This window comes from Anomaloglossus baeobatrachus, chromosome 3 (assembly GCF_048569485.1).
Source record: "Anomaloglossus baeobatrachus isolate aAnoBae1 chromosome 3, aAnoBae1.hap1, whole genome shotgun sequence".
Lineage (NCBI taxonomy): Eukaryota > Metazoa > Chordata > Amphibia > Anura > Aromobatidae > Anomaloglossus > Anomaloglossus baeobatrachus.
This window is the reverse complement of record NC_134355.1, coordinates 45,473,900-45,488,459: the sequence shown is the minus strand read 5'-3', so window position 1 is coordinate 45,488,459 and position 14,560 is coordinate 45,473,900. Positions and strand designations below refer to the sequence as shown.

The window sequence follows — 14,560 nt, the reverse complement described above, 5'->3', positions numbered from 1 at the left end:
TGTTGTGCAATTTATCTCGAGTACATCAATACCCCATATGTGGGAGAAAACCAGTCTTTGGGCACTCGGCAGGGCTTGGAAAGGAAGGATTGCGATTTCCCGTTTTGAACGGAAAATTGGCTGGAATTGTTAGCGACTCCATGTTGCGTTTGGAGAGCCCCTGAGGTGCCTGAACAGTGGAACCCCCCCACAAGTGACCCTATTTTGGAAACTAGACCCCCCCCCCTTCCCAAGGAATCTGTTCACTCCAGATGTGTAGTCAGCACTTTGAACCCCCAGGTGCTCCAAATTTTTTTATTTTTTTCCCACAAAAATGTTGTTTTAGCAACAAACATTTTCATTTTCACAAGGATAGCAGGAGAAATTGGACCCCAATATTTGGCTCCTGCGTATGCTGATATGCCATATGTGGTAGAAAACCACTGTTTGGGTGCACGGCAGAGCTCGGAAGGGAAGGAGCATTGTTTTGGCACACAGATTTTGATGGAATAGTCTGCGGTTGTCATGTCATATTTGGAGAGCCCTTGATGTGCCTAAACAGTAGAAACCCCCCACAAGTGACCCTATATTGGAATTGATGTAGTGTTTTTCTGGTATGTGAATTTTTGATTATGTGGTGTATGTGAGTTTTGTAGATTACATCAGACTGGCATATGTAGGGTTTTTGACAGTTATTAGCCCACATCTTTGGCTGAGGCCACACGGGGATTAGGCTATGTGCGCACGTGTGCGTATTGCATGCAGTTAAGCTGCGTTCTGCACCGCAGCGTAACTGCATGCGTCCTGCGTCCCCAGCACAATATATGAAGATTGTGCATGAGACGTGCGCACGTGGCGTATTAGAACGCAGCGATTCGGCTGCTGCCCGAAGCGTTCATTCTAAGAAGTGACATGTCACTTCTTTCATGCGCTTTGCATGCTGTCTATAGGGAGCGGCAGCATGCAGAGCGCACGAATCTGCCGGCACCAGGCTCTTCAGAACGGAGCTTTTCAGCTGCGCTCTGAAGCGGACCTTTTGTGTGCGGTGCAGAGTGCACACATAGCCTTACTGCGAGTCCTTGCATGACACTCGGCTCATGCTCGCGGCACAGCAGAGCCAAGTGTCACGCGACTGTGGTCCGAACGTGCACTCAGACCACTGCACCTGCGGTACACCGGTGTAACGAGAAAGCAATGTGATGTCTCATTTACCCCCATAGAGCTGAATGGGTGCGAGTGAAACCGGATCGCATTGCACCCGCAGCATGCTGCTACTGTGTTCTTGGTCCGATTAGGGCTGAGAAAATAATCGCTCATGGGTGGTAGCTGGCCCATAGAGTAATATTGGTCCGAGTGGAATGCGATTTTTTTTTTTATCGCATTCCACTCGCTCCATATTATTTGCCGTGTGTGCTGACACTTTCCCTGCAGATAATAGCTGACATATTGAGCCATCATCTGCCTCTAACAGCTGCGGGTGGAGCTGTTAACATGTAAATTGCAGCTGTCGATCTCTGACAGTGGCATTAACGCACAAAGGCAGGGAGTGTGTCATTCAACGTGCCCATTGGTGCGATTGTGGGGCGCCAATGTGTTACGATGACAGCAGGGAGTTTGGTGTTGACACACCATTCCTGTCATTACAGTACTCCTGTGATTGCCAGCCCCTAGCTGGCGTTCATAGGAGATCGTGATTTTCACTATACATAGTAGGGCTGATACACTGCTATGTATTATACCAGCGAGCAGACAAGCGCAACTTCAAGTCACCTTGGCGGACTAACAAATATAGTAACAAGTGAACAAAAAATGTTTTTAAAGATTTTAAAAAATAAAGACAATAAAAGTTAAAATCACCCTCCTTTCCCCCCAAACGTAAAATAAGGCAATTTAAAAAAAAAAAATACACATTTGTTATCACTGCGTCCGTAAAAGTCAGATCTATCAAAAATATTAAATAAATTAATCCAATCGGTTAGCGGCGTGATTTTTGTCCACTGCAACATCGCAATAAAAAGGTGATTAAAATTCCTATCAGTAAAAAAATCAGCTCAGAGACGCAATAAAAAAATCCCTCACAGCCCCAGAGCTTGAAAATGTTAAAGGTTACTGGTCTTGGAAAATGGCGAGACAAGTACAACTTTTTTTTTTTTTTCTACAAATGTCTGAATCTTTTTCATTACCTAATTAAAAAAAATAAAAATAAATAAATGAAAAAAATAAAATAAATACACACACACGTTTGATATCTGCGTAAAGCTGCTTTCACACTACGTCTTTTTAACATGCGTTATGAAAGTTTTTTAAACGCATAAACGGATCCAGTGCAAATGCGTTTTCATTTCAATGCATTTGCAATGGACTCGCGTCTACATGCGTTTGCGTGCGTTATAGTGAGGATCCAGCGACTTGCAGTTTTTTAACTTTTTTCAAAAGCGCTACTTGTAGTGTTTTTGAGCTGCGTCCAAATACTGCAAATTGCTGGATCCTGATTATACTGCATGGAAACGCATGAGAACGCTGGCATGCTGATAGACAGGATCCTGCTTGCTCTACTGAGTATGCCCAGAAACCAGCCTCGCGTGATCAGTCTCTCTCTCCCCCTCCTGAGAGCGGAGGACGCTCGTAACCAAGGTAAATATCGGGTAACTGCGGGCTTAGTTACCCAATGTTTACCTTGGTTACGTGTGCAGGGAGCAGGCAGCCATGCTCCTAGCAGCTGCAGACGCTTGTAACCAAGGTAAATATCGGGCATCCAAGCAAGTTACCCAATATTTACCTTGGTTACGAGCCTCCGCAGCTGTCAGATGTCGGCTCCCAGTCTTTCACCTTCAGTTCCCCTCACTCCCGATCCCATGACTCCAATGCCCGCCCATAAACTTAAAGTGACAGGATCCTGCAAAATAACACATGCGTTTTTCTTTGCAAAAACAGGATCCGCTTTTGCAGCAAAAAAACGTTCATGACGCATGCTAAAAAAACGTAGTGTGAAAGCAGCCTGATTGTACTGACTTGATGACCCTAATTGGGACATATTTTCCGAATTACATTGGTTACACCACATCATGACTCGCACGCTCTTAAATCAATCCCTTCATTATCAAATTTCGTATTAATTGAGTAATAAAAGAGTGACCATATCTTGGATATTTCTGCTATTTCCACAGATTAGCGCACGTGCGGCCACCTCCATTCACAGCAGCCACCAGATGAGGTACGTAACCCTCTAGCAGACATTGTGTCTCCTATAGATTTGGCCATAAATGTATATCATAAGAGAATTCTTTTTAGCTTTTTCTAGTCCAAATTACCATCTCACTGAACAATCAGATTACATTAACCTATTATAGTCTAAAGGGCGGTGCAGAGAAAGAGTGAGAGGCAGATAGAAGGAGCTACTGTTTTCTAGGAAGTGTTATTTCACTACAGAGCTGGATTCGCAGCCACACTGCTCAGTATTTCGGTATAATGTCCTCCATACTGCTCCTTATGAACGTGCTACATGGAGACATGGGACAAGAGAGGGGAGCCAGCACTATCTGAGAGTGGCATGCATCAATTAAAAGTGTAAATTCGCGGATATCTTCCAACTGTACTAAAATAAAAATGAGATTTTTAGCAAACAATTGATCAATTTTTTTGAGCCACCCCAGCCACGTCACGGCAAATCTCAATAGGGGGGTCCTACTCTATATTTTATATTTCATTGTGCCATGCGGCCTCCTAATTACATTAAAAGCAGAACCATATTATAGAAACACATACCTGTGACCTTTAACGGGAACCTGTCACCACTTTTTTGGCCTATAAGCTGCGGCCACCACCACCAGGCTCTTATATACAGCAGTCTAACATGTTGTATATAAGGGGCCGGGAGTATAACATAAAAAAAAAATTCTAATACTTACCTAAAAGTCGCGCGGTGGGCCTGATGGGCGTCTCCGTTCTCCGGTGCGGGCGCGTTTTTTCTTTCGGCCATCTTCGTCCTCTTTCTGAAGCCTGGGTGCATGACGCGGCTACGTCATACACACTCGCCGCTCCCGCGCAGGCGCACTACAATGCTTTGATCTGCATTGCTAAGGACAGATCAAAGTGCGCCTGCTCAGGACCTGAATGCCGGTGAGTGTGGATGATGTCGGACCCATCACGCACCGCGGCTAGAGAAGGAGATCAAAGATGGCCAAAAGATGCGGCGCCGGAAACCGGACAATGGAGACGCCCATTAGGCCGACCGCGCAACCGTTAGATGAGTATTATAAAGTGTTTTTTATGTTATACTCCCGGCCTGAGCTCTTATATACAGCATGTTAGAATGCTGTATATAAGAGCCCGGTGGTGGTGGCCGCAGCTTATAGGCCAAAAAAGTGGTGACAGGTTCCCTTTAATAACCGCTTCCATGTCACAAAAGAGGCAACTGGGGATAGAGGCAGCCCAGGTCCCAGCATGTGGAGCAGACGCCACACACACCGGGACAATGTCAGAAGTGACCTTCACAGTGCCAGACCAGCAACCATAAATGAAGGCGGACCAGACCCATGTATGGTGCTTAATTAACAAAGCTTGTGGACAAGGATGAGGTGGCTGAATGTGAACAGCCACCAACACCAGGCGTGCATGGCATGGTGGGGATCAGCCACCGGACCATTGTGGCATAACTACACATATTTTTGAAACAAGAGAGGGGAACCAGCACTATCTGAGAGTGGCTTGCACCAAATAAGAGTGTAAATTCACGGATATATTCCAACTGTACTAAAATAAAAATAGACACATGGGAGCAGGAACCCTCATGTCTGTGTATGGGAGATCTGATAGCAGCTTTTCTCCATCCACTAGCTCAGAGACAGCTAAAAATGAGAGATGGAGCCTGGCGAGATGTAAAATACAGGAATGTCAACTGATTATATAATTGCATCAGCCCCCTGCAGTGTATGTCATCTAGAAAAAAATTGTAGTCGCAAACAATGAGGAAGCCACCATGATTGTCTTCCCCTAATTCTGTGGGACACAATGCCCTGAAATGGGAGCTGAGGGATATAAAAAGGGGCCTGCTCCTGTCTAGTGATTCTACAGGACTTCAGCCTAGCGACCATGGTTCTAGCTGGTGGATTACAGAACTGCTCCACTACCCAATACTGAAGGGGGCTTTACACAGTAGCGATATCGCTAGCAATTTGTAGCGATAGTGAGCGTGTAAGCACCCGCCCCCGTCGCGCATGCGATTGTTTGTGATCGCTGCCGTAGCGAACATTATCGCTACGGCAGCGTCACACATACTTACCTGGTCGTCGTCGTCGCTGTGACTGCCGAACAATCCCTCCTTCAAGGGGGAGGGACGTTCGGCATCACAGCGACGTCACCGCAACGTCACTAAGCGGCCGGCCAATCAAAGCGGAGGAGCGGAGATGAGCAGGACGTAACATTCCGCCCACCTCCTTCCTTCCGCATTGTGGCCGGCGGCAGGTAAGGAGACGTTCCTCGCTCCTGCGGTGTCACACACAGCGATGTGTGCTGCCGGATGAGCGATGAACCACCTGAATAAACAACCCTTACCGATTTTTGAGTTTGGGACGACCTCTCCATGGTGAACGATTTTCACCATTTTTGAGGTCGCTTAAGGTCGCTGGTCAGTGTCACACGCTGCGATATCGTTAATGACGCCGGATGTGCGTCACTAACAACTTGACTCCGACGACCAAACATTAACAATATCGTAGCGTGTAAAGCCCCCTTGAGTCTACAAATTGGTTTGGAGATCCCAAATTGGGACTCCTGGTATGCCACTGTTACAGGGTTGACGGCTTAGGAGGAGGATGATTTATACAATCCTAAACGCAACCCGGGGTCCACCGTGCTATGGATGGAATATAGCTGCTAAGAGCCCGAGAGCTGGACGGACGACTACAGATTTCAGTATACTGAGGTTCAAATTAATAAGGCGCAAATGGTCAGTGTGAATTCCCACAGACACTATCAAGAACAGTCGTGGGGACGAGGCGACCACATCACGGTTGTAATAGAATCGCCTATAAAAACTCAGGAATAAAGAAGCAGCAGTGGCACCTTTAATTAGCACAGAAATACCAAGCCTCTTGTCCGGTGTCAACGGATGGGGGAAGCCCCCAGTTGTGCCCCGCTACAATCCATGTCAGTAGAAAGATATCCTGCTCCTTGGATTGATTTTAGAATAGAGAGGCTTTTTTTTTTTTTTTTGTGCCCCACCCCTCTCCCCAGGACTACTAAACCATGCACTCTATTTTACATACAATGTTTATCTGGATTTCTTTGTTGCTCCATTGGGAGACCCAGACAATTGGGTGTACAGCTTCTGCCTCCGGAGGCCACACAAAGTATTACACTTTAAAAAGTGTAACCCCTCCCCTCTGCCTATACACCCTCCCGTGCATCACGGGCTCCTCAGTTTTATGCTTTGTGTGGAAGGAGGCACACATCCACTCATGCATTCTCATACATAGTTATGTCGGTTGGAAGAAAAGAGGGCCCCCACGGGGCCCCCGGCATGTTCCCTTCTCACCCCACTACGTCGGCGGTGTTGTTAAGGTTGAGGTACCCATTGCAGGTACAAAGGCCGGAGCCTCATGCCGTCTCCTTCACCATCCCTTAGCGGCTCTGGGAGAAGTGGGATCCTGAGCGGTCATCCATTTACTGGGACCATGCTCCCTCCGCAGCCCCTGTGGGAATCTGCCGGACCGGAGTCTATTCAACCTCCGGGACCGGGCCCTGCAACTCAAAGGTACTCTGTGTCCCCATTGGGGACTGTGCAGGGAGCGCACCTTCTTCCCGGACGCTGCGGCAGCTGCTGAATTGAGAAGGCCGGCGGACTTCCGCGCAGACCGTGCCTGCTTGTCGGGCGCGGTCTCAAATTTAGTCCCCGGCTTCATCGCGGCCTAGTCGCAAAAATCCCGCCCCCGGGCCTGCCTTTCAGGGGTAAGGGCGGGATTGCCGACCTGACGTCGGATGTGAGGGCTGGAGCATCCTGCATGTTTCCTTCCCCCTCACTGATCACTGTGGGGACCCCAGATTCCTGCACTTTCCTGGCGCCGCCCACGGCTCCACTCCTCCCCTGAGAGCTCCGGCAGCCATTTTTTGGCATTCTGCCGGTGGAGGATTCTCAGTGAACAGTTCTGCAGCTCCGGGGGACCTAAGGCAGGGAATCTGGAGGACACACACTCCGCTTGTTAGCGGTCGGTAAGCCGCACCGGTCACCCGGTGCTGGTCCCCCTAGGGTGCCGGAATAGATACGTATTTATATATATATATTTCTGTTCGGTCGGGCTGTATACCCTTTTTTGCCCATATACCCTCAGTGATCATTCTCCTAGGAGACAACAGCATGTCGTCCACAAGGAGCAAAGCTGTTAAGGCACAGGGTTTTTTTGTGGCCTGTACCTCTTGTGGGGCTATGTTACCTGCGGATTCCACCTACCCTCAGTGTGAGCAATGCTCGACCCCTGTTTCGCTTGCTCAGCCGGAGCCTCGGTCACTAGTGGGCCCCTCGGCTCATGTAGACCCCCCTGCTCCCCCTGTCCAGGCGGCAGGGACAGAGTTCGCCTCTTTTGCTGAGAAACTCTGAGTCACTTTCACAATCCATGGCTCAGTCTATGGACAAATGGTCTGCCAAGCTGCTAGAAGCTTTGCAGTCCAGACCGGTCCTTACACAGGCCCCGGCCCCTGTTGGATCGTCGCCTCCAGGCCCCTCTCGGTCCGCGCCGCAGCGCGCTCCCAGGTTGGGCCCTAGGTCTCACGTGGAGGACTCCTGCCCGGACCACAGTCCTAGACAGGCTAAGCGGGCTCGCTGGGAATCTTCCCCGACTTCTTCACGCTGCTCGGGTTCCCAGCTTGAGGACTCTCTGGAGGACGAGGCGGACGTCGCAGCTCAGGGCTCTGACCCTGACGTCGCCCTTAACCTTGATACACCTGAAGGGGACGCCTTAGTGAATGATCTTATCTCGTCCATCAACCAGGTGTTGGATCTCTCTCCTCCGCCTCCTACTGTAGAGGAGTCAGCGTCTCAGCAGGAGAAACACCAGTTTCGGTTCCCCAAACGTACACGTAGTGCGTTTTTCGATCACTCTAACTTCAGAGACGCTGTCCAGAAGTCCAGAGCGGTTCCGGACAAGCGCTTTACTAAGCGCCTCACTGACACGCGTTACCCCTTCCCCTCTGAAGTCGTTAAGGGTTGGGCTCAATGTCCCAAGGTGGATCCTCCAGTCTCTAGATTGGCGGCTAGATCTGTGGTATCGGTTGCAGATGGCTCATCGCTAAAGGATGCCACTGACAGGCAGATAGAGCTCCTGGTGAAGTCCATCTATGAGGCCACGGGCGCGTCTTTTGCCCCGGCCTTTGCAGCCGTGTGGGCACTCCAAGCTATCTCCGCTTGTCTGGCTGAGATTAATGCTGTCACACGTAATTCTGCTCCGCAAGTTGCGTCTTTGACTTCTCAAGCGTCAGCTTTTTCTTCCTACGCCATGAACGCAGTCCTAGACTCTGCTAGCCGTACAGCTGTGGCATCCGCTAACTCTGTGGCAGTCCGCAGGGCCATGTGGCTGCGCGAATGGAAGGCAGACTCGGCCTCCAAGAGGTTCTTAACCGGTTTGCCGTTTTCTGGCGACCGCTTGTTTGGCGAACGATTGGATGAGATTATTAAGGAATCCAAGGGAAAGGACTCCTTACCCCAGTCCAAACCTAAGAGACCTCAGCAACGGAAAATACAATCGAGGTTTCGGTCCTTTCGTCCCTCCGCCAAGCCCCAATCCTCTTCGTCCAGCAGGCCGGAGAAAGGCCAGAGGAACTCCTATGCGTGGCGGTCCAAGTCACGCCCCCAAAAGGCCGCAGGAGGCACTGCCTCCAAGGCGGCCTCCTCATGACTCTCGGCATCCCCGAGCCGCATCCTTGGTCGGTGGCAGGCTCTCCCGCTTTGGCGACGCCTGGTGGCCATATGTTCAAGACCGATGGGTGAGAGACATTCTGTCTCACGGTTACAGGATAGAGTTCAGTTCTTGTCCTGCGGCTCGTTTCTTCAGAACCTCTCCGCCCCCCGCTCAGGCCGACGCACTTTTTCAGACAGTGGACGCTCTGAAGACAGAAGGAGTTGTGATCCCCGTTCCCCTTCAGGAACGTGGTCGCGGCTTTTACTCCAACTTGTTCGTGGTGCCAAAAAAGGACGGATCATTCCGTCCCGTTCTGGACCTCAAGCTACTCAACAGACATGTGAGAACCAGACGGTTTCGGATGGAATCTCTCCGCTCGGTCATCGCCTCGATGTCACAAGGAGACTTCCTAGCATCGATCGACATCACGGATGCTTATATCCACGTGCCGATCGCACCCGAACATCAACGCTTCTTGCGTTTCGCCATCGGGGACGAACACCTTCAGTTCGTGGCATTGCCTTTCGGCCTGACGACAGCCCCACGGGTTTTCACCAAAGTCATGGCATCAGTTGTGGCGGTCCTACACTCTCAGGGCCACTCGGTGATTCCCTACTTAGACGATCTCCTAGTCAGGGCCCCTTCTCGGGTGGCGTGTCAACACAGCCTTACCGTCGCTCTGGCGACTCTCCAGCAGTTCGGGTGGATCATCAACTTCCCGAAATCCAAGTTGACACCGACCCAATCACTGGCTTACCTCGGGATGGAGTTTCATACACAGTCAGCGGTAGTCAAGCTACCGCAGGACAAACAGCTTTCTCTGCAGGCATGGGTGCAATCACTTCTTCGGAGTCAGTCACACCCCTTAAGGCGCCTCATGCACTTCCTGGGGAAGATGGTGGCAGCGATGGAGGCAGTGCCGTTCGCGCAATTCCATCTGCGGCCACTCCAATGGGACATTCTCCGCAAATGGGACAGGAGGTCGGCTTCCCTCGACAGGAACGTCTCTCTTTCCCTTGCAACCAAGACGTCACTTCAGTGGTGGCTCCTTCCCAATTCTCTATCGCAGGGAAAATCCTTCCTACCCCCAACCTGGGCTCTGGTCACCACGGACGCGAGCCTGTCAGGGTGGAGAGCGGTTTTTCTCCACCACAGGGCTCACGGAACCTGGACTCCGATAGAGTCTTCCCTTCAGATCAATGTTCTGGAGATAAGGGCAGTGTATCTAGCCCTATTGGCTTTCCATCGATGGCTGGAGGGCAGGCAGATCCGTATCCAGTCGGACAACGCCACTGCCGTCGCATACATAAACCACCAAGGCGGCACTCGCAGTCGTCAAGCCTTCCAGGAAGTCCGGCGGATTCTGCAGTGGGTGGAAGCCACAGCCTCCACCATCTCCGCAGTTCACATCCCGGGCGTAGAAAACTGGGAAACAGATTTTCTCAGTCGTCAGGGCATGGATGCGGGGGAATGGTCTCTGCACCCAGAAGTGTTTCGAGAGATCTGTCGCCGCTGGGGAACGCCGGACGTCGATCTCATGGCGTCACGGCACAACAACAAAGTCCCGGCATTCATGGCACGGTCTCAAGATCACAGAGCTCTGGCGGCGGACGCATTAGTTCAGGATTGGTCACAGTTTCGACTGCCTTATGTGTTTCCTCCTCTGGCGATGCTGCCCAGAGTGTTACGCAAGATCAGGTCCGACTGCCGTCGCGCCATTCTCGTCGCTCCAGACTGGCCGAGGCGGTCGTGGTACCCGGATCTGTGGCATCTCACGGTGGGTCAACCGTGGGCGCTTCCAGACCGCCCAGACTTGCTGTCACAAGGCCCGTTTTTCCATCTGAATTCTATGGCCCTCAACCTGACTGTGTGGCCATTGAGTCCTGGCTCCTAGCGTCTTCAGGGTTATCTCAGGATGTCATTGCCACCATGAGACAGGCCAGGAAGCCAACGTCCGCCAAGATCTATTACAGGTCTTGGCAAATCTTCTTATCCTGGTGCTCTGATAACGGTTTTCCTCCATGGCCGTTTGCCTTACCCACTTTTCTTTCATTCTTTCAATCCGGAATGGACAAGGGTTTGTCACTCGGCTCTCTCAAGGGCCAAGTATCGGCGCTCTCGGAATTTTTTCAAAAGCGCCTAGCCAGGCTTCCGCAGGTCCGCACGTTCCTGCAGGGAGTTTGCCACATAGTCCCACCTTACAAGCGTCCGCTGGAACCCTGGGATCTTAACAGGGTGCTAACGGCTCTTCAGAAACCACCTTTTGAGCCGCTGCGGGATGTCTCTTTATCACGTCTTTCGCAGAAGGTGGCCTTTCTAGTGGCAGTCACATCACTTCGGAGAGTGTCTGAGCTAGCAGCATTGTCATGCAAATCCCCTTTCCTGGTGTTTCACCAGGATAAGGTGGTTCTGCGTCCGGTCCCGGATTTTCTCCCTAAGGTGGTATCTCCCTTTCATCTCAATCAGGATATCTCCTTGCCTTCATTTTGCCCTAATCCAATTCACCAATGTGAAAAGGATTTGCACTCTTTGGATCTGGTGAGAGCACTCCGACTCTACGTGTCTCGCACGGCGCCCCTGCGTCGTTCAGATGCGCTCTTTGTCCTTGTCGCTGGCCAGCGTAAGGGTTCGCAGGCTTCCAAGTCAACCTTGGCTCGGTGGATCAAGGAACCGATTCTCGAAGCCTACCGTTCTTCTGGGCTTCCGCTTCCTTCAGGGCTGAAAGCCCATTCTACCAGAGCCGTGGGTGCTTCCTGGGCATTGCGGCACCGGGCTACGGCTCAGCAGGTGTGTCACGCAGCTACGTGGTCTAGTCTGCACACTTTCACGAAACACTATCAAGTGCATACCTATGCTTCGGCAGACGCCAGTCTAGGTAGGCGAGTCCTTCAGGCGGCGGTTGCCCACCTGTAAGAGGGGGCCGTTTCGGCTCTTTTTATTGAGGTATTCTTTTACCCACCCAGGGACTGCTCTTGGACGTCCCAATTGTCTGGGTCTTCCAATGGAGCGACAAAGAAGAAGGGAATTTTGTTTACTTACCGTAAATTCCTTTTCTTCTAGCTCCTATTGGGAGACCCAGAACCCGCCCCTGTTCCCTTCGGGCTGGTTGTTCTTTTGTGTACACATGTTGTTCATGTTGAATTGTTCTTTTGGTTCATGGTTTTCAGTTCTCCGAACATCCTTCGGATTGAATTTACCCTAGACCAATTTATAAGTTTTCTCCTTCCTGCTTTTGCACCAAAACTGAGGAGCCCGTGATCCACGGGAGGGTGTATAGGCAGAGGGGAGGGGTTACACTTTTTAAAGTGTAATACTTTGTGTGGCCTCCGGAGGCAGAAGCTATACACCCAATTGTCTGGGTCTCCCAATAGGAGCTAGAAGAAAAGGAATTTACGGTAAGTAAACAAAATTCCCTTCTTTATTATTCGTCTTTTACAAATAAAGCTTCTTTGTTTTAAAATCAATCCAAGGAGCTGGACATCTTTCTACTCTTTTGGATCATCATGCCAAGCTGGGCGGTTTTCTCCGTGCTGATTTCATGGGACTTAAGGCGGCTTTACACGCAACGATATCGCTAACGATATGTCGTCGGGGTCACGGAATGTGTCACGCACATCCGGCAACAGCTTACCTGTGTCCTCCAGCAACGAGGTGGGCGTGTCATTAATGCGGCTGGTCTCCGTCCCTCCGCTTCTATTGGTCGGCCGCTGTGTGACGGCGCTGTGATGGTGCACGAACCTCCCCCTTAACAAAGAGGTTATTCGCCGCCCACAGCGACGTCGCTAGGAAGGTAAGTATGTGTGACGTGTGTTAACAATATTGTGCGCCACGGGCAGCGATTTGCCCATGGCGCACAAACGACGGGGGCGGGTATGCTCGCTAGCGATATCGTAGCGTGTAAACCAGCCTTTAATCAAGTGAGAGCTAGGTTTTTTTTGTGTTTTTCTTCATACAATCCATGCACTTGATAGGTGACTTGTTCCAGAGGGTTGCCATCGATTTAATAATTCCCATACCCATCCCCATCCCCAGCTGAAAAAGGTTCATCCTCATCCTGATCTGGACGACTTTGCCACATGCTGTTATGCACGGAGTAGGAGATGTCTGTATATAATGCGTGACAGACGCAATCAGACCGACGGGCGTCTGACGCACTGCAAAAACACCACAAACAAAATGGGGAACACTTGGGTCAAGATACAACGGAGGTCCCTGCTGCTAGGGAGAGGGGTGAGGAGGGGGAACCTCTCGAACTCGCCTAAAGCTGACCCCTGAGCACCCTAGCGTCCCTATACAGTTTCTTTCAACCTGTCGGCGAGCAAGATACCTGGGTCCCTCAGCTGGCCCTAAATTCACCCTGCCTAGTGAGTAGGCCAACCAGTACACTATATTTGCCACTCAACTAATAAACACGGAGGGAAAGGAGAGACAGACTGGGGCATAAGCAGAAGGATACAAACGCCAAACCTCAAAGCAGAAGACAGGCTGTAAAGTAGCAGATGGCTGGGCACAGAAGAATTCCTCAGCAGTTCCTTCCACCAGGCTGGCCTGAGTAGAAATTAATTAGCGGCAGGGTCTGCTGGTTAAGCTCCAGTATTTAAACCTAAATGGGCGTGGGCTCACAGCAGCTACAGCTGACCTGCACTGCTCAGAGCTGCTGGCAACTAAACTAAAATTAACTCATGAGATGCCAAAGGAAAGGAAACTTTAAGACCCACAACACACATCCATTTTTTTTTTGTACGTGTGCGGTACGTATTTGCACGTACCGGAGACACGGAGACCCATGTTATTCAATGGTAGATGGCACACACACGTAAAATCACACGGAACGTGTGTCCGTGTGGTAAGTACGTGTGTGCGCTTGTCTACACGGACGACATGTCCTTTTTTTGCCGGCAACACGCAGGCACGGACCCGCTTTAGTCTATGGGTCCGTGTCTGCATGGACCGCACACGGAGTATGTCCGTATTCAGCACGTATCGTCCGTGTCCGTTTTTAATCACAAAATCTGAAACACTTGTTACCAATCTATCAGGTCAATTGATGGCAAACAAAAACACCAGGATCTCATGATGAATGATTAACAACGTTAATTGGGTAAGAATGCAGCACACGTACGTATTTTATGTCAATACGGACATTCCACACGCACACACGGCTCGCATACGCCATCACACGGATGCCATACGTACCGGAGAAACGCCCCTAAAAAAACGGAACACGGACCGTGAGACACGTACGTTTTTTTTGCGGAAGTGTGTTTTAGGCCTAAATGAGCAGTCTACATGGAGATGGGAGGCCCCAGTCCTAAGGGTATGTGCGCACGTTGCTTTTTACCTGCTTTTTACCTGCTTTTTTGCTGCTTTTTCTTCTGCGCTGTTTAATGCCAAAATGGATGTGTTCTTCTATTCAAGCAAAGTCTATGGGAATTTGGGTTTCTTGTTCACACTATGTTGCTCAAAATGCTGCCTTTTTGTGGCAGAACTTTGGTCAAAAACTCAGCTTTTCAGTGCAAAACCCAAATGGCAAAAACAATTGACATGTTGCTTCTTTGAAAAGCTGAGTTTTTGACCAAAGTTCTGCCTCAAAAAGGCAGCATTTTGAACAACATAGTGTGAACAAGAAACCCAAATTCCCATAGACTTTGCTTGAATAGAAGAACACATCCATTTTGGCATTAAACAGC

General features: G+C 50.2%; 1 protein-coding gene across 7 annotated transcripts in view; it reads left to right on the top strand.

The window, feature by feature from the left end:
• HHAT (hedgehog acyltransferase) overlaps nt 1–14,560 on the top strand; it is a 407,838-nt gene that overhangs the window by 27,722 nt on the left and 365,556 nt on the right. For 6 of the 7 annotated variants that reach the window (XM_075339170.1, XM_075339169.1, XM_075339168.1 and 3 more), the window contains one exon: nt 3,147–3,193. The exons of the other annotated variant lie outside the window; for it this stretch is intronic. The gene's annotated coding sequence lies outside the window, so the exon portion shown is untranslated. The remainder of the gene's footprint in view (nt 1–3,146; nt 3,194–14,560) is intronic. 7 annotated transcript variants of the gene reach the window in all.